The sequence below is a fragment of the Bombina bombina genome, chromosome 7, assembly GCF_027579735.1.
Source record: "Bombina bombina isolate aBomBom1 chromosome 7, aBomBom1.pri, whole genome shotgun sequence".
In the NCBI taxonomy this organism is placed as follows: domain Eukaryota; kingdom Metazoa; phylum Chordata; class Amphibia; order Anura; family Bombinatoridae; genus Bombina; species Bombina bombina.
In genome coordinates this window covers 627,069,939-627,092,979 of record NC_069505.1, presented here as the reverse complement: position 1 = coordinate 627,092,979, position 23,041 = coordinate 627,069,939, and positions in this window count along the sequence as shown.

The window sequence follows — 23,041 nt, the reverse complement described above, 5'->3', positions numbered from 1 at the left end:
ACTATTTATGATAGGGTTAGTGAGGCGGATTAGGGGTTAATAACTTTATTATAGTAGCGGTGCGGTCCGCTCAGCAGATTAGGGGTTAATAAGTGTAGGCAGGTGTCGGCGACGTTGATGGGGGGCAGATTAGGGGTTAATAAATATAATATAGGGGTCGGCGGTGTTAGGGGCAGCAGATTAGGGGTACATAGGGATAATGTAAGTTGCGGCGGTTTACGGAGCGGAAGATTAGGGGTTAATAATAATATGCAGGGGTCAGCGATAGCGGGGGCGGCAGATTAGGGGTTAATAAGTGTAAGGTTAGGGGTGTTTAGACTCGGGGTACATGTTTAGAGTGTTAGGTGCAGACGTAGGAAGTGTTTCCCCATAGGAAACAATTGGGGCTGCGTTAGGAGCTGAACGCGGCTTTTTTGCAGGTGTTAGGTTTTTTTTCAGCTCAAACAGCCCCATTGTTTTCTATGGGAGAATCGTGCACGAGCCCGCTTTTGAGGCTGGCCGCGTCCGTAAGCAACTCTGGTATCGAGAGTTGCATTTGCGGTAAAACTGCTCTACGCTCCTTTTTTGGAGCCTAACGCAGCATTTTTTTGAACTCTCGATACCAGAGTTAATTTTATGGTGCAGCCAGAAAAAAACCCGCGGAGCGTTAACAGCCCTTTTACCGCCAAACTCCAAATCTAGGCCTTAATAATAAAAGGCCAAGTGTGTTTGTCCGAAGCTGTCATGTGCAGTAGAAACTGCGTGTGAGGACAAACACACCTGGCCTTCCGACTGACCTGGCATCTGGCGTCAGGGTCAGCGTATGGTGGAGTGGGCGTGACCGGGCGGGTGCGCCGTGGGCGTGATCGGGGGTGCGGCATAGACGTGGCCGGGTGCGTTCGGGCGTGGTGTGAGCGTGACCGGCGTAGCCGTGGTCGGATGGGTGGGGCGTGGGCGTGGCCGGGCGGGGCCGACTGCGAGACATCGGAGACAGAGAGCAAAAGAGGGGAGATAAAGAGAGGGGGAGAGACACAGCACAAACGAGATGGGGGAGAGAGACAGCACAAAAGAGATGGGGAGAGAGACAGCACAAAAGAGATGGGGGGAGAGAGGCAGAACAAAAGAGATGGGGGACAGAGACAGCACAAAAGAGATGGGGGAGAGAGGCAACACAAAAGAGAGGGGGAGAGAGGCAGCACAAAAGAGAGGGGGAGAGAGACAGCACAAAAGAGATAGGGGAGAGAGACAGCACAAAGAGATGGGGGAGAGAGGCAGCACAAAAGAGAGGGGGAGAGAGACAGCACAAAAGAGTGAGGGAGAGAGAAAGCACAAAAGAGAAGGGGAGAGAAACAGCACAAAGAGAGGGGGGAGAGACAGCACAAAAGAGATGGGGGAGAGAAACAGCACAAAAGAGAGGGGGATAGACAGCACAAAAGAGATGGGGGAGAGAGACAGCACAAAAGAGAGGGGGAGAGACAGCACAAAAGAGATGGGGGAGAGAGACAGCACAAAAGAGAGAGGGAGAGAGACAGCACAAAAGAGAGGGGGGAGAGACAGCACAAAAGAGAAGGGGAGAGAAACAGCACAAAAGAGAAGGGGGAGAGACAGCACAAAAGAGAGGGGGGAGAGACAGCACAAAAGAGAGGGGGGAGAGACAGCACAAAAGAGAGGGGGGAGAGACAACACAAAAGTGATGGGGAGAGAGATAGCACAAAACAGAGGGGGGGAGAGACAGCACAAAAGAGAGGGGGGAGAGACAGCACAAAAGAGATGGGGGAGAGAAACAGCACAAAAGAGAGGGGGAGAGAGACAGCACAAAAGAGATGGGGGAGAGAGACAGCACAAAAGAGAGGGGGAGAGAGACAGCACAAAAGAGAGAGGGGAGAGAGAAAGCACAAAAGAGAAGGGGAGAGAAACAGCACAAAAGAGAGGGGGGGAGAGACAGACCAAAAGAGAGAGGGAGAGAGAAAGCACAAAAGAGAAGGGGAGAGAAACAGCACAAAAGAGAGGGGGAGAGAGACAGCACAAAAGAGAGAGGGAGAGAGAAAGCACAAAAGAGAAGGGGAGAGAAACAGCACAAAAGAGATAGGGGAGAGAGACAGCACAAAAGAGATGGGAGAGAGAGGCAGCACAAAAGAGAGGGGGAGAGAGACAGCACAAAAGAGAGAGGGAGAGAGAAAGCACAAAAGAGAAGGGGAGAGAAACAGCACAAAAGAGAGGGGGGAGAGACAGCACAAAAGAGAGGGGGAGAGAAACAGCACACACGAGAGGGGGGATAGACAGCACAAAAGAGATGGGGGAGAGAGACAGCACAAAAGAGAGGGGAGAGAGACAGCACAAAGAGATGGGGAGAGAGACAGCACAAAAGAGAGGGGGAGAGAGGCAGCACAAAAGAGAGGGGGAGAGAGACAGCACAAAAGAGAGGGGGAGACAGCACAAAGAGAAGGGGAGAGAAACAGCACAAAAGAGAGGGGGGGACAGCAGAAAAGAGAGGGGGAGAGAAACAGCAAACAAGAGAGGGAGGAGAGACAGCACAAAGAGATGGGGGAGAGAGACAGCACAAAAGAGATGGGGGAAAGAGGCAGCACAAAAGAGAGGGGGATAGAGGCAGCACAAAAGAGAGGGGGAGAGAGACAGCACAAAAGAGAGGGGGAGAGAGAAAGCACAAAAGAGAAGGGGAGAGAAACAGCACAAAAGAGAGGGGGAGAGAGACAGCACAAAAGAGAGAGGGAGAGAGAAAGCACAAAAGAGAAGGGGAGAGAAACAGCACAAAAGAGAGGGGGGAGAGACAGCCCAAAAGAGAGAGGGAGAGAGAAAGCACAAAAGAGAAGGGGAGAGAAACAGCACAAAAGAGAGGGGGAGAGAGACAGCACAAAAGAGAGAGGGAGAGAGAAAGCACAAAAGAGATAGGGGAGAGAGACAGCACAAAAGAGATGGGAGAGAGAGGCAGCACAAAAGAGAGGGGGAGAGAGACAGCACAAAAGAGAGAGGGAGAGAGAAAGCACAAAAGAGAAGGGGAGAGAAACAGCACAAAAGAGAGGGGGGAGAGACAGCACAAAAGAGAGGGGGAGAGAAACAGCACACAAGAGAGGGGGGATAGACAGCACAAAAGAGATGGGGGAGAGAGACAGCACAAAAGAGAGGGGGAGAGAGACAGCACAAAGAGATGGGGGAGAGAGACAGCACAAAAGAGATGGAGGAAAGAGGCAGCACAAAAGAGAGGGGGAGAGAGACAGCACAAAAGAGAGGGGGAGACAGCACAAAAGAGAAGGGGAGAGAAACAGCACAAAAGAGAGAGGGAGAGAGAAAGCACAAAAGAGAAGGGGAGAGAAACAGCACAAAAGAGAGGGGGGAGAGACAGCCCAAAAGAGAGAGGGAGAGAGAAAGCACAAAGAGAAGGGGAGAGAAACAGCACAAAAGAGAGGGGAGAGAGACAGCACAAAAGAGAGAGGGAGAGAGAAAGCACAAAAGAGATAGGGAGAGAGACAGCACAAAAGAGATGGGAGAGAGAGGCAGCACAAAAGAGAGGGGGAGAGAGACAGCACAAAAGAGAGAGGGAGAGAGAAAGCACAAAAGAGAAGGGGAGAGAAACAGCACAAAAGAGAGGGGGGAGAGACAGCACAAAAGAGAGGGGGAGAGAAAAAGCACACAAGAGAGGGGGGATAGACAGCACAAAAGAGAGGGGGATAGAGGCAGCACAAAAGAGAGGGGGGAGAGAGACAGCACAAAAGAGAGGGGGAGAGAGAAAGCACAAAAGAGAAGGGGAGAGAAACAGCACAAAAGAGAGGGGGAGAGAGACAGCACAAAACAGAGGGGGAGAGAGACAGCACAAAAGAGAGGGGGAGAGACAGCACAAAAGAGATGGGGGAGAGAAACAGCACAAAAGAGAGGGGGAGAGAGACAGCACAAAAGAGAAGGGGAGAGAAACAGCACACAAGAGAGGGAGGAGAGACAACACAAAAGAGATGGGGGAGAGAGACAGCACAAAAGAGATGGGGGAGTGAAGCAGCACAAAAGACAGGGGGGAGAGAGACAGCACAAACGAGAGGGGGGGGAGAGAGACAGCACAAAAGAGAGGGGGAGAGACAGCACAAAGGAGAAGGGGGAGAAACAGCACAAAAGAGAGGGGGGAGTGACAGCACAAAAGAGAGGGGGAGAGAAACAGCACAAAAGAGAGGGGGAGAGAAACAGCACACAAGAGAGGGGGAGAGAGACAGCACAAAAGAGAGGGGGAGAGAGACAGCACAAAAGAGTGAGGGAGAGAGAAAGCACAAAAGAGAAGGGGAGAGAAACAGCACAAAAGAGAGTGGGGAGAGACAGCACAAAAGAGATGGGGGAGAGAAACAGCACAAAAGAGAGGGGGAGAGAGACAGCACAAAAGAGAGGGGGGAGAGACAGCACAAAAGAGAAGGGGAGAGAAACAGCACAAAAGAGAGGGGGGGAGAGACAGCACAAAAGAGAAGGGGAGAGAGACACCACAAAAGAGAGGGGGGGGACAGCAGAAAAGAGAGGGGGAGAGAAACAGCAAACAAGAGAGGGAGGAGAGACAGCACAAAGAGATGGGGGAGAGAGACAGCACAAAAGAGATGGGGGAAAGAGGCAGCACAAAAGAGAGGGGGATAGAGGCAGCACAAAAGAGAGGGGGAGAGAGACAGCACAAAAGAGAGGGGGAGAGAGAAAGCACAAAAGAGAAGGGGAGAGAAACAGCACAAAAGAGAGGGGGAGAGAGACAGCACAAAAGAGAGAGGGAGAGAGAAAGCACAAAAGAGAAGGGGAGAGAAACAGCACAAAAGAGAGGGGGGAGAGACAGCCCAAAAGAGAGAGGGAGAGAGAAAGCACAAAAGAGAAGGGGAGAGAAACAGCACAAAAGAAGAGGGGGAGAGAGACAGCACAAAAGAGAGAGGGAGAGAGAAAGCACAAAAGAGATAGGGGAGAGAGACAGCACAAAAGAGATGGGAGAGAGAGGCAGCACAAAAGAGAGGGGGAGAGAGACAGCACAAAAGAGAGAGGGAGAGAGAAAGCACAAAAGAGAAGGGGAGAGAAACAGCACAAAAGAGAGGGGGGAGAGACAGCACAAAAGAGAGGGGGAGAGAAACAGCACACAAGAGAGGGGGGATAGACAGCACAAAAGAGATGGGGGAGAGAGACAGCACAAAAGAGAGGGGGAGAGAGACAGCACAAAGAGATGGGGGAGAGAGACAGCACAAAAGAGATGGGAGGAAAGAGGCAGCACAAAAGAGAGGGGGAGAGAGACAGCACAAAAGAGAGGGGGGAGACAGCACAAAAGAGAAGGGGAGAGAAACAGCACAAAAGAGAGAGGGAGAGAGAAAGCACAAAAGAGAAGGGGAGAGAAACAGCACAAAAGAGAGGGGGGGAGAGACAGCACAAAAGAGAGAGGGAGAGAGAAAGCACAAAAGAGAAGGGGAGAGAAACAGCACAAAAGAGAGGGGGAGAGAGACAGCACAAAAGAGAGAGGGAGAGAGAAAGCACAAAAGAGATAGGGGAGAGAGACAGCACAAAAGAGATGGGAGAGAGAGGCAGCACAAAAGAGAGGGGGAGAGAGACAGCACAAAAGAGAGAGGGAGAGAGAAAGCACAAAAGAGAAGGGGAGAGAAACAGCACAAAAGAGAGGGGGGAGAGACAGCACAAAAGAGAGGGGGAGAGAAACAGCACACAAGAGAGGGGGGATAGACAGCACAAAAGAGAGGGGGTTAGAGGCAGCACAAAAGAGAGGGGGAGAGAGACAGCACAAAAGAGAGGGGGAGAGAGAAAGCACAAAAGAGAAGGGGAGAGAAACAGCACAAAAGAGAGGGGGAGAGAGACAGCACAAAACAGAGGGGGAGAGAGACAGCACAAAAGAGAGGGGGAGAGACAGCACAAATGAGATGGGGGAGAGAAACAGCACAAAAGAGAGGGGGAGAGAGACAGCACAAAAGAGAAGGGGAGAGAAACAGCACACAAGAGAGGGAGGAGAGACAACACAAAAGAGATGGGGGAGAGAGACAGCACAAAAGAGATGGGGGAGTGAAGCAGCACAAAAGAGAGGGGGAGAGAGACAGCACAAACGAGAGGGGGGGAGAGAGACAGCACAAAAGAGAGGGGGAGAGACAGCACAAAGGAGAAGGGGGAGAAACAGCACAAAAGAGAGGGGGGAGTGACAGCACAAAAGAGAGGGGGAGAGAAACAGCACAAAAGAGAGGGGGAGAGAAACAGCACACAAGAGAGGGGGAGAGAGACAGCACAAAAGAGAGGGGGGAGAGAGACAGCACAAAAGAGTGAGGGAGAGAGAAAGCACAAAAGAGAAGGGGAGAGAAACAGCACAAAAGAGAGTGGGGAGAGACAGCACAAAAGAGATGGGGGGAGAGAAACAGCACAAAAGAGAGGGGGGATAGACAGCACAAAAGAGAGGGGGAGAGAAACAGCACACAAGAGAGGGGGGATAGACAGCACAAAAGAGAGGGGGTTAGAGGCAGCACAAAAGAGAGGGGGAGAGAGACAGCACAAAAGAGAGGGGGAGAGAGAAAGCACAAAAGAGAAGGGGAGAGAAACAGCACAAAAGAGAGGGGGAGAGAGACAGCACAAAACAGAGGGGGAGAGAGACAGCACAAAAGAGAGGGGAGAGACAGCACAAAAGAGATGGGGGAGAGAAACAGCACAAAAGAGAGGGGGAGAGAGACAGCACAAAAGAGAAGGGGAGAGAAACAGCACACAAGAGAGGGAGGAGAGACAACACAAAAGAGATGGGGGAGAGAGACAGCACAAAAGAGATGGGGGAGTGAAGCAGCACAAAAGAGAGGGGGAGAGAGACAGCACAAAAGAGAGGGGGAGAGAGACAGCACAAAAGAGAGGGGAGAGAGAAAGCACAAAAGAGAAGGGGAGAGAAACAGCACAAAAGAGAGGGGGGAGAGACAGCCCAAAAGAGAGAGGGAGAGGAGAAAGCACAAAAGAGAAGGGGAGAGAAACAGCACAAAAGAGAGGGGGAGAGAGACAGCACAAAAGAGAGAGGGAGAGAGAAAGCACAAAGAGATGGGGGAGAGAGACAGCACAAAAGAGATGGAGGAAAGAGGCAGCACAAAAGAGAGGGGGAGAGAGACAGCACAAAAGAGAGGGGGAGACAGCACAAAAGAGAAGGGGAGAGAAACAGCACAAAAGAGAGAGGGAGAGAGAAAGCACAAAAGAGAAGGGGAGAGAAACAGCACAAAAGAGAGGGGGGAGAGACAGCCCAAAAGAGAGAGGGAGAGAGAAAGCACAAAAGAGAAGGGGAGAGAAACAGCACAAAAGAGAGGGGAGAGAGACAGCACAAAAGAGAGAGGGAGAGAGAAAGCACAAAAGAGATAGGGGAGAGAGACAGCACAAAGAGATGGGAGAGAGAGGCAGCACAAAAGAGAGGGGGAGAGAGACAGCACAAAAGAGAGAGGGAGAGAGAAAGCACAAAAGAGAAGGGGAGAGAAACAGCACAAAAGAGAGGGGGGAGAGACAGCACAAAAGAGAGGGGGAGAGAAACAGCACACAAGAGAGGGGGGATAGACAGCACAAAAGAGAGGGGGTTAGAGGCAGCACAAAAGAGAGGGGGAGAGAGAAAGCACAAAAGAGAGGGGGAGAGAGAAAGCACAAAAGAGAAGGGGAGAGAACAGCACAAAAGAGAGGGGAGAGAGACAGCACAAAACAGAGGGGGAGAGAGACAGCACAAAAGAGAGGGGGAGAGACAGCACAAAAGAGATGGGGGAGAGAAACAGCACAAAAGAGAGGGGGAGAGAGACAGCACAAAAGAGAAGGGGAGAGAAACAGCACACAAGAGAGGGAGGAGAGACAACACAAAAGAGATGGGGGAGAGAGACAGCACAAAAGAGATGGGGGAGTGAAGCAGCACAAAAGACAGGGGGAGAGAGACAGCACAAACGAGAGGGGGGGAGAGAGACAGCACAAAAGAGAGGGGGAGAGACAGCACAAAGGAGAAGGGGGAGAAACAGCACAAAAGAGAGGGGGGAGTGACAGCACAAAAGAGAGGGGGAGAGAAACAGCACAAAAGAGAGGGGGAGAGAAACAGCACACAAGAGAGGGGGGAGAGAGACAGCACAAAAGAGAGGGGGAGAGAGACAGCACAAAAGAGTGAGGGAGAGAGAAAGCACAAAAGAGAAGGGGGAGAGAAACAGCACAAAAGAGAGTGGGGAGAGACAGCACAAAAGAGATGGGGGAGAGAAACAGCACAAAAGAGAGGGGGGATAGACAGCACAAAAGAGATGGGGGAGAAAAACAGCACAAAAGAGAGGGGGAGAGAGACAGCACAAAAGAGATGGGGGAGAGAGACAGCACAAAAGAGAGGGGGAGAGAGACAGCACAAAAGAGAGGGGGGAGAGACAGCACAAAAGAGAAGGGGAGAGAAACAGCACAAAAGAGAAGGTGGAGAGACAGCACAAAAGAGAGGGGGGGGAGAGACAGCACAAAAGAGAGGGGGGGAGAGACAGCACAAAAGAGAGGGGGGAGAGACAACACAAAAGAGATGGGGGAGAGAGATAGCACAAAACAGAGGGGGAGAGAGACAGCACAAAAGAGAGGGGGAGAGAGACAGCACAAAAGAGATGGGGAGAGAAACAGCACAAAAGAGAGGGGGAGAGAGACAGCACAAAAGAGATGGGGGAGAGAGACAGATCAAAAAGAGCGGGGGAGAGGAGGACAGCACAAAAGAGAGAGGGAGAGAGAAAGCACAAAAGAGAAGGGGAGATAAACAGCACAAAAGAGAGGGGGGAGAGACAGCCCAAAAGAGAGAGGGAAAGAGAAAGCACAAAAGAGAAGGGGAGAGAAACAGCACAAAAGAGAGGGGGAGAGAGACAGCACAAAAGAGAGAGGGAGAGAGAAAGCACAAAAGAGATAGGGGAGAGAGACAGCACAAAAGAGAGGGGGAGAGAGACAGCACAAAAGAGAGAGGGAGAGAGAAAGCACAAAAGAGAAGGTGAGAGAAACAGCACCAAAGAGAGGGGGGAGAGACAGCACAAAAGAGAGGGGAGAGAAACAGCACACAAGAGAGGGGGGATAGACAGCACAAAAGAGATGGGGGAGAGAGACAGCACAAAAGAGAGGGGGAGAGAGACAGCACAAAGAGATGAGGGAGAGAGACAGCACAAAAGAGATGGAGGAAAGAGGCAGCACAAAAAGAGAGGGGGAGAGAGACAGCACAAAAGAGAGGGGGAGACAGCACAAAAGAGAAGGGGAGAGAAACAGCACAAAAGAGAGGGGGGGACAGCAGAAAAGAGAGGGGGAGAGAAACAGCAAACAAGAGAGGGAGGAGAGACAGCACAAAGAGATGGGGGAGAGAGACAGCACAAAAGAGATGGGGGAAAGAGGCAGCACAAAAGAGAGGGGGATAGAGGCAGCACAAAAGAGAGGGGGAGAGAGACAGCACAAAAGAGAGGGGGAGAGAGAAAGCACAAAAGAGAAGGGGAGAGAAACAGCACAAAAGAGAGGGGGAGAGAGACAGCACAAAAGAGAGGGGGAGAGAGAAAGCACAAAAGAGAAGGGGAGAGAAACAGCACAAAAGAGAGGGGGAGAGAGACAGCACAAAAGAGAGAGGGAGAGAGAAAGCACAAAAGAGAAGGGGGAGAGAAACAGCACAAAAGAGATAGGGGAGAGAGACAGCACAAAAGAGATGGGAGAGAGAAGCAGCACAAAAGAGAGGGGGAGAGAGACAGCACAAAAGAGAGGGGAGAGAGAAAGCACAAAAGAGAAGGGGGAGAGAAACAGCACAAAAGAGAGGGGGGAGAGACAGCACAAAAGAGAAGGGGAGAGAAACAGCACACAAGAGAGGGGGGATAGACAGCACAAAAGAGATGGGGAGAGAGACAGCACAAAAGAGAGGGGGAGAGAGACAGCACAAAGAGATGGGGGAGAGAGACAGCACAAAAGAGATGGAGGAAAGAGGCAGCACAAAAGAGAGGGGGAGAGAGACAGCACAAAAGAGAGGGTGAGAGACAGCACAAAAGAGATGGAGGAGAGAGACAGCACAAAAGAGATGGGGGAAAGAGGCAGCACAAAAGAGAGGGGGATAGAGGCAGCACAAATAGAGGGGGAGAGAGACAGCACAAAAGAGAGGGGGAGAGACAGCACAAAAGAGATGGGGGAGAGAGACAGCACAAAAGAGAGGGGGAGAGAGACAGCACAAAAGAGAGGGGGGAGAGACAGCACAAAAGAGAAAGGGAGAGAAACAGCACAAAAGAGAGGGGGAGAGACAGCACAAAAGAGAGGGGGGAGAGGCATCACAAAAGAGAGGGGGGAGAGACAGCACAAAAGAGAGGGGGGAGAGGCAACACAAAAGAGATGGGGGAGAGAGACAGCACAAAACAGAGGGGGAGAGAGACAGCACAAAAGAGAGGGGGAGAGACAGCACAAAAGAGATGGGGGAGAGAAACAGCACAAAAGAGAGGGGGAGAGAGACAGCACAAAAGAGAAGGGGAGAGAAACAGCACACAAGAGAGGGAGGAGAGACAGCACAAAAGAGATGGGGAGAGAGACAGCACAAAAGAGATGGGGAGAGAGACAGCACAAAGAGATGGGGAGTGAAGCAGCACAAAAGAGAGGGGGAGAGAGACAGCACAAAAGAGAGGGGGGAGAGAGACAGCACAAAAGAGAGGGGGAGAGACAGCACAAAAGAGAAGGGGGAGAAACAGCACAAAAGAGAGGGGGGAGTGACAGAACAAAAGAGAGGGGGAGAGAAACAGCACAAAAGAGAGGGGGAGAGAAACAGCACACAAGAGAGGGGGGAGAGAAACAGCACAAAAGAGAGGGGGGATAGAGACAGCACAAAAGAGAGGGGGAGAGAGACAGCACAAAAGAGAGGGGGAAGAGACAGCAGAAAAGAGAGGGGGAGAGAAAGCACAAAGAGATGGCTGAGAGAGACAGCACAAAAGAGATGGGGGAAAGAGGCAGCACAAAAGAGAGGGCGGAGAGACAGCACAAAAGAGAAGTGAAGAGAAACAGCACACAAGAGAGGGAGGAGAGACAGCACAAAAGAGAGGGGGGAAAGACAGCACAAAAGAGAGGGGAGAGAAACAGCACACAAGAGAGGGGGAGAGGAACAGCACACAAGAGAGGGGGAGAGAGACAGCACAAAAGAGAGGGGGTGAGTGACAGCACAAAAGAGAGGGGGAGAGAAACAGCACAAAAGAGAGGGGGGAGAGAAACAGCACACAAGAGAGGGGGAGAGAGACAGCACAAAAGAGAGGGTGGAGAGAGACAGCACAAAAGAGAGGGGGGAGAGAGACAGCACAAAAGAGAGGGGGAAGAGACAGCAGAAAAGAGAGGGGGAGAGAAAGCACAAAGAGATGGCTGAGAGAGACAGCACAAAAGAGATGGGGGAAAGAGGCAGCACAAAAGAGAGGGGAAGAGAGACAGCACAAAAGAGAGGGTGAGAGACAGCACAAAAGAGAGGGGGAGAGAGACAGCACAAAAGAGAAGTGGAGAGAAACAGCACACAAGAGAGGGAGGAGAGACAGCACAAAAGAGCGGGGGGAAAGACAGCACAAAAGAGAGGGGAGAGAAACAGCACACAAGAGAGGGGGAGAGGAACAGCACACAAGAGAGGGGGAGAGAGACAGCACAAAAGAGAGGGGGGGAGACAGCACAAAAGAGAAGGGGAGAGAAACAGCACACAAGAGAAGGGGGAGAGACAGCACAATGAGATGGGGGAAAGAGACAGCACAAAAGAGAGGGGGAGAGACAGCACAAAAGAGAGGGGGAGAGACAGCACAAAAGAGATGGGGGAGAGAGACAGCACAAAAGAGAGGGGGAGAGAGACAGCACAAAAGAGAGGGGGAGAGATAGCACAAAGGAGAAGGGGGAGAGAAACAGCACAAAAGAGAGGGGAAGAGAGACAGCACAAAAGAGAAGGGGAGAGACAGCACAAAAGAGAGGGGGGAGAGACAGCACAAAGAGAGGGGGAGAGACAGCACAACAGAGATGGGGGAGAGAGACAGCACACAAGAGAGGGGGAGAGACAGCACAAAAGAGAGGGGGAGAGAGACAGCACAAAAGAGAGGGGAGAGAAACAGCACACAAGAGAGGGGGGAGAGAGACAGCACAAAAGAGATGGGGGAGAGAGACAGCACAAAAGAGAGGGGGAGGAAAACATCACAAAAGAGAGGGGGGAGAGACAGCACAAAGAGATGGGGAGAGAGACAGCACAAAAGAGATGGGGGAAAGAGACAGCACAAAAGAGAGGGGGAGAGACAGCACAACAGAGATGGGGGAGAGAGACAGCACACAAGAGAGGGGGGAGAGAGACAGCACAAAAGAGAGGGGAAGAGAGACAGCAGAAAAGAGAGGGGGAGAGAAAGCACAAAGAGATGGCTGAGAGAGACAGCACAAAAGAGATGGGGGAAAGAGGCAGCACAAAAGAGAGGGGAAGAGAGACAGCACAAAAGAGAGGGGGAGAGACAGCACCAAAGAGATGGGGGAGAGAGACAGCACAAAAGAGAGGGGGAGAGAGACAGCACAAAAGAGAGGGGGAGAGATACAGCACAAAAGAGAGGGGGAGAGAGACAGCACAAAAGAGAGGGGGAGAGAGACAGCACAAAAGAGAGGGGGAGAGAGACAGCACAAAAGAGAGGGGGAGAGAGACAGCACAAAAGAGAGGGGGGGGAGAGACAGCACAAAAGAGAAGGGGAGAGAGACACCACAAAAGAGAGGGGGAGAGAGACAGCACACAAGAGAGGGGGGAGAGAGACAGCACAAAAGAGATGGGGGAGAGAGACAGCACAAAAGAGAGGGGGAGAGAGACAGCACAAAAGAGAGGGGGGAGAGACAGCACAAAAGAGAAAGGGAGAGAAACAGCACAAAAGAGAGGGGGAGAGACATCACAAAAGAGAGGGGGGAGAGGCAGCACAATAGAGAGGGGGGAGAGACAGCACAAAAGAGAAAGGGGAGAGAAACAGCACAAAAGAGAGAGGGAGAGACAGCACAAAAGAGAGGGGGAGAGGCAGCACAAAAGAGAGGGGGGGAGAGACAGCACAAAAGAGAGGGGGGAGAGACAACACAAAAGAGATGGGGGAGAGAGACAGCACAAAACAGAGGGGGGGGAGAGACAGCACAAAAGAGAGGGGGAGAGACAGCACAAAAGAGATGGGGGAGAGAAACAGCACAAAAGAGAGGGGGAGAGAGACAGCACAAAAGAGAAGGGGAGAGAAACAGCACACAAGAGTGGGAGGAGAGACAACAATAAAGAGATGGGGGAGAGAGACAGCACAAAAGAGATGGGGGAGTGAAGCAGCACAAAAGAGAGGGGGAGAGAGACAGCACAAAAGAGAGGGGGGGAGAGAGACAGCACAAAAGAGAGGGGGAGAGACAGCACAAAAGAGAAGGGGGGAGAAACAGCACAAAAGAGAGGGGGGAGTGACAGCACAAAAGAGAGGGGGAGAGAAACAGCACAAAAGAGAGGGGGAGAGAAACAGCACAAAAGAGAGGGGGGGGAGAGACAGCACAAAAGAGAGGGGGGAGAGACAGCACAAAGAGATGGGGGAGAGAGACAGCACAAAAGAGATGGGGGAAAGAGACAGCACAAAAGAGAGGGGGAGAGACAGCACAACAGAGATGGGGGAGAGAGACAGCACACAAGAGAGGGGGGAGAGAGACAGCACAAAAGAGAGGGGAAGAGAGACAGCAGAAAAGAGACGGGGAGAGAAAGCACAAAGAGATGGCTGAGAGAGACAGCACAAAAGAGATGGGGGAAAGAGGCAGCACAAAAGAGAGGGGAAGAGAGACAGCACAAAAGAGAGGGGGAGAGACAGCACCAAAGAGATGGGGGAGAGAGACAGCACAAAAGAGAGGGGGAGAGAGACAGCACAAAAGAGAGGGGGAGAGATACAGCACAAAAGAGAGGGGGGAGAGAGACAGCACAAAAGAGAGGGGGAGAGAGACAGCACAAAAGAGAGGGGGAGAGAGACAGCACAAAAGAGGAGGGGGAGAGAGACAGCACAAAAGAGAGGGGGGAGAGACAGCACAAAAGAGAAGGGGAGAGAGACACCACAAAAGAGAGGGGAGAGAAACAGCACACAAGAGAGGGGGGAGAGAGACAGCACAAAAGAGATGGGGGAGAGAGACAGCACAAAAGAGAGGGGGAGAGAGACAGCACAAAAGAGAGGGGGGAGAGACAGCACAAAAGAGAAAGGGAGAGAAACAGCACAAAAGAGAGGGGGAGAGACAGCACAAAAGAGAGGGGGGGAGAGGCAGCACAATAGAGAGGGGGAGAGACAGCACAAAAGAGAAAGGTAGAGAAACAGCACAAAAGAGAGAGGGAGAGACAGCACAAAAGAGAGGGGGAGAGGCAGCACAAAAGAGAGGGGGGGAGAGACAGCACAAAAGAGAGGGGGGAGAGACAACACAAAAGAGAGGGGGAGAGAGACAGCACAAAACAGAGGGGGGGAGAGACAGCACAAAAGAGAGGGGGAGAGACAGCACAAAAGAGATGGGGGAGAGAAACAGCACAAAAGAGAGGGGGAGAGAGACAGCACAAAAGAGAAGGGGAGAGAAACAGCACACAAGAGAGGGAGGAGAGACAACAATAAAGAGATGGGGGAGAGAGACAGCACAAAAGAGATGGGGGAGTGAAGCAGCACAAAAGAGAGGGGGAGAGAGACAGCACAAAAGAGAGGGGGGAGAAACAGCACAAAAGAGAGGGGGGAGTGACAGCACAAAATAGAGGGGGGAGAGAGACAGCACAAAAGAGAGGGGGAGAGAGACAGCACAAAAGAGAGGGGGGAGAGACAGCAGAAAAGAGAGGGGGAGAGAAAGCACAAAGAGATGGCTGAGAGAGACAGCACAAAAGAGATGGGGGAAAGAGGCAGCACAAAGAGAGGGGAAGAGAGACAGCACAAAAGAGAGGGGGGAGAGACAGCACCAAAGAGATGGGGAGAGAGACAGCACAAAAGAGAGGGGGAGAGAGACAGCACAAATGAGAGGGGGAGAGAGACAGCACAAAAGAGAGGGGGAGAGAGATAGCACAAAAGAGAGGGGGAGAGAGACAGCACAAAAGAGAGGGGGAGAGAGACAGCACAAAAGAGAGGGGGAGAGAGACAGCACAAAAGAGAGGGGGGAGAGACAGCACAAAAGAGAAGGGGAGAGAGACAGCACAAAAGAGAGGGGAGAGAAACAGCACACAAGAGAGGGGGGAGAGAGACAGCACAAAAGAGAGGGGAAGAGAGACAGCACAAAAGAGAGGGGAAGAGAGACAGCAAAAAAGAGAGGGGGAGAGACAGCACAAAAGAGATGGGGGAGAGGCACAGCACAAAAGAGAGGGGGAGAGAGGCAGCACAAAGAGAAGGGGAGAGAAACAGCACACAAGAGAGGGGGGGAGAGACAGCACAAAAGAGATGGGGGAGAGAGACAGCACAAAAGAGAGGGGAAGAGAGACAGCACAAAAGAGAGGGGGAGAGACAGCACAAAAGAGAGGGGGAGAGAGACAGCACAAAAGAGAAGGGGAGAGAAACAGCACACAAGAGAGGGAGGAGAGACAGCACAAAAGAGAGGGGGGAAAGATAGCACAAAAGAGAGGGGAGAGAAACAGCACACAAGAGAGGGGGAGAGAAACAGCACACAAGAGAGGGGGAGAGAGACAGCACAAAAGAGAGGGGGGAGACAGCACAAAAGAGAAGGGGAGAGAAACAGCACACAAGAGAGGGGGGAGAGACAGCACAAAGAGATGGGGGAGAGAGACAGCACAAAAGAGATGGGGGAAAGAGGCATCACAAAAGAGAGGGGGAGAGACAGCACAAAAGAGAGGGGGAGAGACAGCACAAAAGAGATGGGGGAGAGAGACAGCACAAAAGAGAGGGGGAGAGAGACAGCACAAAAGAGAGGGGGGAGAGATAGCACAAAGGAGAAGGGGAGAGAAACAGCACAAAAGAGAGGGGAAGAAAGACAGCACAAAAGAGAAGGGGAGAGACAGCACAAAAGAGATGGGGGAGAGACAGCACAAAAGAGAGGGGGAGAGAGAGCACAAAAGAGATGGGGGAGAGAGACAGCACACAAGAGAGGGGGAAGAGACAGCACAAAAGAGAGGGGGAGAGAGACAGCACAAAAGAGAGGGGGGAGAGACAGCACAAAAGAGAGGGGGAGAGACAACACAAAAGAGATGGGAGAGAAACAGCACAAAAGAGAGGGGGAGAGAGACAGCACAAAAGAGAGGGGAGAGACAGCACAAAAGAGATGGGGCGAGAGACAGCACAAAAGAGAAGGGGGAGAGAGACAGCACAAAAGAGAGGGGGGAGAGACAGCACAAAAGAGAGGGTGAGAAACAGCACACAATAGAGGGAGGAGAGACAGCACAAAAGAGATGGGGGAGAGAGACAGCACAAAAGAGATGGTGGAGAGAGGCAGCACAAAAGAGATGGGGGAGGGAGACAGCACAAAAGAGATGGGGGAGAGAGACAGCACAAAAGAGAGGGGGAGAGAGGCAGAGCACAAAAGAGAGGGGGAGAGAGACAGCACAAAAGAGAGGGGGAGAGACAGCACAAAAGAGAAGGGGAGAGAAACAGCACAAAAGAGATGGGGGAGAGACAGCACAAAAGAGAAGGGGAGAGAAACAGCACAAAAGAGATGGGGGAGAGAGACAGCACAAAAGAGATGGGAGAGAGAGGCAGCACAAAAGAGAGGGGGAGAGAGACAGCACAAAAGAGAGAGGGAGAGAGACAGCACAAAAGAGAGGGGGAGACAGCACAAAAGAGAAGGGGAGAGAAACAGCACAAAAGAGAGGGGGGAGAGACAGCAGAAAAGAGAAGGGGAGAGAAACAGCACACAAGAGAGGGAGGAGAGACAACAATAAAGAGATGGGGGAGAGAGACAGCACAAAAGAGATGGGGGAGTGAAGCAGCACAAAAGAGAGGGGGGAGAAACAGCACAAAAGAGAGGGGGGAGTGACAGCACAAAAGAGAGTGGGAGAGAAACAGCACAAAATAGAGGGGGAGAGAAACAGCACACAAGAGAGGGGGAGAGAGACAGCACAAAATAGAGGGGGGGAGAGAGACAGCACAAAAGAGAGGGGGAGAGAGACAGCACAAAAGAGAGGGGGGGGGAGAGACAGCAGAAAAGAGAGGGGGAGAGAAAGCACAAAGAGATGGCTGAGAGAGACAGCACAAAAGAGATGGGGGAAAGAGGCAGCACAAAAGAGAGGGGAAGAGAGACAGCACAAAAGAGAGGGGGAGAGACAGCACCAAAGAGATGGGGGAGAGAGACAGCACAAAAGAGAGGGGGAGAGAGACAGCACAAATGAGAGGGGAGAGAGACAGCACAAAAGAGAGGGGAGAGAGATAGCACAAAAGAGAGGGGGAGAGAGAGAGCACAAAAGAGAGGGGGAGAGAGACAGCACAAAAGAGAGAGGGAGAGACAGCACAAAAGAGAGGGGGAGAGAGACAGCACAAAAGAGAGGGGAGAGAAACAGCACACAAGAGAGGGGGGAGAGAGACAGCACAAAAGAGAGGGGAAGAGAGACAGCACAAAAGAGAGGGGAAGAGAGACAGCAAAAAAGAGAGGGGGAGAGACAGCACAAAAGAGATGGGGGAGAGGCACAGCACAAAAGAGAGGGGGAGAGAGACAGCACAAAAGAGAAGGGGAGAGAAACAGCACACAAGAGAGGGGGAGAGACAGCACAAAAGAGATGGGGGAGAGAGACAGCACAAAAGAGAGGGGAAGAGAGACAGCACAAAAGAGAGGGGGAGAGACAGCACAAAAGAGAGGGGGAGAGAGACAGCACAAAAGAGAAGGGGAGAGAAACAGCACACAAGAGAGGGAGGAGAGACAGCACAAAAGAGAGGGGGAAAGATAGCACAAAAGAGAGGGGAGAGAAACAGCACACAAGAGAGGGGGGAGAGAAACAGCACACAAGAGAGGGGGAGAGAGACAGCACAAAAGAGAGGGGGGAGACAGCACAAAAGAGAAGGGGAGAGAAACAGCACACAAGAGAGGGGGGAGAGACAGCACAAAGAGATGGGGGAGAGAGACAGCACAAAAGAGATGGGGGGAAAGAGGCAGCACAAAAGAGAGGGGGAGAGACAGCACAAAAGAGAAGGGGAGAGACAGCACAAAAGAGATGGGGGAGAGAGACAGCACAAAAGAGAGGGGAAGAGAGACAGCACAAAAGAGAGGGGGGAGAGATAGCACAAAGGAGAAGGGGAGAGAAACAGCACAAAAGAGAGGGGAAGAAAGACAGCACAAAAGTGAAGGGGAGAGACAGCACAAAAGAGATGGGGGAGAGAGACAGCACAAAAGAGAGGGGGAGAGAGAGCACAAAAGAGATGGGGGAGAGAGACAGCACACAAGAGAGGGGGAAGAGACAGCACAAAAGAGAGGGGGAGAGAGACAGCACAAAAGAGAGGGGGGAGAGACAGCACAAAAGAGAGGGGGAGAGACAACACAAAAGAGATGGGAGAGAGAGACAGCACAAAAGAGAGGGGGAGAGAGACAGCACAAAAGAGAGGGGAGAGACAGCACAAAAGAGATGGGGCGAGAGACAGCACAAAAGAGAAGGGGAGAGAAACAGCATAAAAGAGAGGGGGAGAGACAGCACAAAAGAGAGGGTGAGAAACAGCACACAAGAGAGGGAGGAGAGACAGCACAAAAGAGATGGGGGAGAGAGACAGCACAAAAGAGATGGGGGAGAGAGGCAGCACAAAAGAGATAGGGGGAGAGAGACAGCACAAAAGAGATGGGGGAGAGAGACAGCACAAAAGAGAGGGGGAGAGAGGCAGCACAAAAGAGAGGGGGAGAGAGACAGCACAAAAGAGAGGGGGAGAGACAGCACAAAAGAGAAGGGGAGAGAAACAGCACAAAAGAGATGGGGGAGAGACAGCACAAAAGAGAAGGGGAGAGAAACAGCACAAAAGAGATGGGGGAGAGAGACAGCACAAAAGAGATGGGAGAGAGAGGCAGCACAAAAGAGAGGGGGAGAGAGACAGCACAAAAGAGAGAGGGAGAGAGACAGCACAAAAGAGAGGGGGAGACAGCACAAAAGAGAAGGGGAGAGAAACAGCACAAAAGAGAGGGGGGAGAGACAGCAGAAAAGAGAGGGGGAGAGAGACAGCACAAAAGAGATGGGGGAGAGAGACAGCACAAAAGAGATGGGGGAGAGAGACAGCACAAAAGAGAAGGGGGAGAGAGACAGCACAAAAGAGAGGGGGAGAGAGACAGCACAAAAGATATGGGGGAGAGAGACAGCACAAAAGAGAGGGGGAGAGAGACAGCACAAAAGAGAGGGGGAGAGAGACAGCACAAAAGAGAGGGGGAGACAGCAGAAAAGAAAAGGGGAGAGAAACAGCACAAAAGAGAGGGGGGGGAGACAGCAGAAAAGAGAGGGGGAGAGAAACAGCAAAAAGAGAGGGAGGAGAGACAGCACAAAGAGATGGGGGAGAGAGACAGCAGAAAAGAGATGGGGGAAAGAGGCAACACAAAAGAGAGGGGGAGAGAGACAGCACCAAAGAGATTTGGTAGAGAGACAGCACCAAAGAGATTGGGGAGAGAGACAGCACAAAAGAGAGGGGGAGAGAGACAACACAAAAGAGAGGGGGAGAGAGACAGCACAAAAGAGAGGGGGAGAGACAGCACAAAAGAGAAGGGGAGAGAAACAGCACACAAGAGAGGGGGGAGAGACAGCACAAAGAGATGGGGGAGAGAGACAGCACAAAAGAGATGGGGGAAAGAGGCAGCACAAAAGAGAGGGGGAGAGACAGCACAAAAGAGAGGGGGAGAGACAGCACAAAAGAGATGGGGGAGAGAGACAGCACAAAAGAGAGGGGGAGAGAGACAGCACAAAAGAGAGGGGGGAGAGATAGCACAAAGGAGAATCTGAGAGAAACAGCACAAAAGAGAGGGGAAGAGAGACAGCACAAAAGAGAAGGGGAGAGACAGCACAAAAGAGATGGGGGAGAGACAGCACAAAAGAGAGGGGGAGAGAGAGCACAAAAGAGATGGGGGAGAGAGACAGCACACAAGAGAGGGGGGAGAGACAGCACAAAAGAGAGGGGGGAGAGAGACAGCACAAAAGAGAGGGGGGAGAGACAGCACAAAAGAGAGGGGGAGAGACAACACAAAAGAGATGGGAGAGATAGACAGCACAAAAGAGAGGGGGAGAGAGACAGCACAAAAGAGAGGGGAGAGACAGCACAAAAGAGATGGGGGCGAGAGACAGCACAAAAGAGAAGGGGAGAGAAACAGCATAAAAGAGAGGGGGGAGAGACAGCACAAAAGAGAGGGTGAGAAACAGCACACAATAGAGGGAGGAGAGACAGCACAAAAGAGATGGGGGAGAGAGACAGCACAAAAGAGATGGGGGAGAGAGGCAGCACAAAAGAGATGGGGGAGGGAGACAGCACAAAAGAGATGGGGGAGAGAGACAGCACAAAAGAGAGGGGGAGAGAGGCAGCACAAAAGAGAGGGGGAGAGAGACAGCACAAAAGAGAGGGGGAGAGACAGCACAAAAGAGAAGGGGAGAGAAACAGCACAAAAGAGATAGGGGAGAGAGACAGCACAAAAGAGATGGGAGAGAGAGGCAGCACAAAAGAGAGGGGGGAGAGAGACAGCACAAAAGAGAGAGGGAGAGAGACAGCACAAAAGAGAGGGGCAGACAGCACAAAAGAGAAGGGGAGAGAAACAGCACAAAAGAGAGGGGGGAGAGACAGCATAAAAGAGAGGGGGAGAGAGACAGCACAAAAGAGATGGGGGAGAGAGACAGCACAAAAGAGATGGGGGAGAGAGACAGCACAAAAGAGAAGGGGGAGAGAGACAGCACAAAAGAGAGGGGGAGAGAGACAGCACAAAAGATATGGGGGAGAGAGACAGCACAAAAGAGAGGGGGAGAGAGACAGCACAAAAGAGAGGGGGAGAGAAACAGCACAAAAGAGAGGGGGAGAGAGACAGCACAAAAGAGAAGGGGAGAGAAACAGCACACAAGAGAGGGAGGAGAGACAACAATAAAGGGATGGGGGAGAGAGACAGCACAAAAGAGATGGGGGAGTGAAGCAGCACAAAAGAGAGGGGGAGAGAGACAGCACAAAAGAGAGGGGGGAGAAACAGCACAAAAGAGAGGGGGGAGTGACAGCACAAAAGAGAGGGGGAGAGAGACAGCACAAAAGAGAGGGGGAGAGAAACAGCACACAAGAGAGGGGGAGAGAGACAGCACAAAATAGAGGGGGGAGAGAGACAGCACAAAAGAGAGGGGGAGAGAGACAGCACAAAAGAGAGGGGGGGGAGAGACAGCAGAAAAGAGAGGGGGAGAGAAAGCACAAAGAGATGGCTGAGAGAAACAGCACAAAAGAGATGGGGGAAAGAGGCAGCACAAAAGAGAGGGGGAGAGACAGCACCAAAGAGATGGGGGAGAGAGACAGCACAAAAGAGAGGGGGAGAGAGACAGCACAAAAGAGAGGGGGAGAGACAGCACCAAAGAGATGGGGGAGAGAGACAGCACAAAAGAGAGGGGGAGAGAGACAGCACAAATGAGAGGGGGAGAGATACAGCACAAAAGAGAGGGGGAGAGAGATAGCACAAAAGAGAGGGGGAGAGAGACAGCACAAAAGAGAGGGGGAGAGAGACAGCACAAAAGAGAGGGGGGAGAGACAGCACAAAAGAGAAGGGGAGAGAGACAGCACAAAAGAGAGGGGAGAGAAACAGCACACAAGAGATTGGGGAGAGAGACAGCACAAAAGAGAGGGGGAGAGAGACAGCACAAAAGAGAGGGGGGAGAGATAGCACAAAGGAGAATCTGAGAGAAACAGCACAAAAGAGAGGGGAAGAGAGACAGCACAAAAGAGAAGGGGAGAGACAGCACAAAAGAGATGGGGGAGAGACAGCACAAAAGAGAGGGGGAGAGAGAGCACAAAAGAGATGGGGGAGAGAGACAGCACACAAGAGAGGGGGGAGAGACAGCACAAAAGAGAGGGGGAGAGAGACAGCACAAAAGAGAGGGGGGAGAGACAGCACAAAAGAGAGGGGGAGAGACAACACAAAAGAGATGGGAGAGAGAGACAGCACAAAAGAGAGGGGGAGAGAGACAGCACAAAAGAAAGGGGAGAGACAGCACAAAAGAGATGGGGGCGAGAGACAGCACAAAAGAGAAGGGGAGAGAAACAGCATAAAAGAGAGGGGGGAGAGACAGCACAAAAGAGAGGGTGAGAAACAGCACACAATAGAGGGAGGAGAGACAGCACAAAAGAGATGGGGGAGAGAGACAGCACACAAGAGATGGGGGAGAGAGGCAGCACAAAAGAGATGGGGGAGGGAGACAGCACAAAAGAGATGGGGGAGAGAGACAGCACAAAAGAGAGGGGGAGAGAGGCAGCACAAAAGAGAGGGGGAGAGAGACAGCACAAAAGAGAGGGGGAGAGACAGCACAAAAGAGAAGGGGAGAGAAACAGCACAAAAGAGATAGGGGAGAGAGACAGCACAAAAGAGATGGGAGAGAGAGGCAGCACAAAAGAGAGGGGGAGAGAGACAGCACAAAAGAGAGAGGGAGAGAGACAGCACAAAAGAGAGGGGCAGACAGCACAAAAGAGAAGGGGAGAGAAACAGCACAAAAGAGAGGGGGGAGAGACAGCATAAAAGAGAGGGGAGAGAGACAGCACAAAAGAGATGGGGGAGAGAGACAGCACAAAAGAGATGGGGGAGAGAGACAGCACAAAAGAGAAGGGGGAGAGAGACAGCACAAAAGAGAGGGGGAGAGAGACAGCACAAAAGATATGGGGGAGAGAGACAGCACAAAAGAGAGGGGGAGAGAGACAGCACAAAAGAGAGGGGGGAGAGAAACAGCACAAAAGAGAGGGGGAGAGAGACAGCACAAAAGAGAAGGGGAGAGAAACAGCACACAAGAGAGGGAGGAGAGACAACAATAAAGGGATGGGGGAGAGAGACAGCACAAAAGAGATGGGGGAGTGAAGCAGCACAAAAGAGAGGGGGAGAGAGAAAGCACAAAAGAGAGGGGGGAGAAACAGCACAAAAGAGAGGGGGGAGTGACAGCACAAAAGAGAGGGGGAGAGAGACAGCACAAAAGAGAGGGGGAGAGAAACAGCACACAAGAGAGGGGGAGAGAGACAGC